Below are 846 nucleotides of genomic sequence, written 5' to 3'. Positions count from 1 at the left end.
ATAACAAATGTTATAATTAATTATTAATAAAAATTAGACTCTTTCACATGAAGATAATAACTAAGAATCTTATTATTTGATATTTTTTTTATCTATAAAGGTTCTGGTCTTTTTAGCCGACGAGACTTTTATCCCTTTACGATCTTTTTGTAAAAGAAGCTTAATTTTATAAATTTTTTGTACAATTAATATAATTTTAAAAGATTTATATTTTTATAATGTTATTACGGATAAAAATACTAGCATATATCTGGTGTAAAAGAAACTTGCCAAAGAAGAAAATAATGCAACCAATAACCATGGATTATTACTACCTTGCACTTCTCATATATATCTTGTGTGTGGATATGCATTCGTGTTCTTATATCATATAAGAACGCAGTTATATCCAAATTAAGCATTAAAAACCCAAAACCCTCAATTGTCCACTAGGACCTAACCCTTTTCCTATCATAGAATTACAAAAAAGTTATATATATATATATATGAGTTTAACTCTTAGAATTGAAATTGAATGGATAAGCCAGAAATTATGTTGAATTATATGACTACATGGTGCCTAAAATTGCACAAATCTTGTATTCTTTGATATAGAATACTAAATTCTTAATGTATTTTCACATATTTATAATGGTTAATTTTATCTTTTTTTAGCTTGATTTAAATTAATTAATTATATCCCATTTTAATATTCTTGACAGATATATTCATATAAATAAATCCCGTATAGGCATTAATTTGGTGTAAAATATATTTTGGTTATTTTGTTTTTAGATTAAAAAGAAAGGGGGTGTTATATTTCCAATAGAGATAACCTCTTTTTCTTTAATTTTAAAATTTTGAAGT

The sequence above is a fragment of the Arachis ipaensis genome, chromosome B02, assembly GCF_000816755.2.
Source record: "Arachis ipaensis cultivar K30076 chromosome B02, Araip1.1, whole genome shotgun sequence".
In the NCBI taxonomy this organism is placed as follows: domain Eukaryota; kingdom Viridiplantae; phylum Streptophyta; class Magnoliopsida; order Fabales; family Fabaceae; genus Arachis; species Arachis ipaensis.
This window is presented reverse-complemented; position numbering follows the sequence as displayed.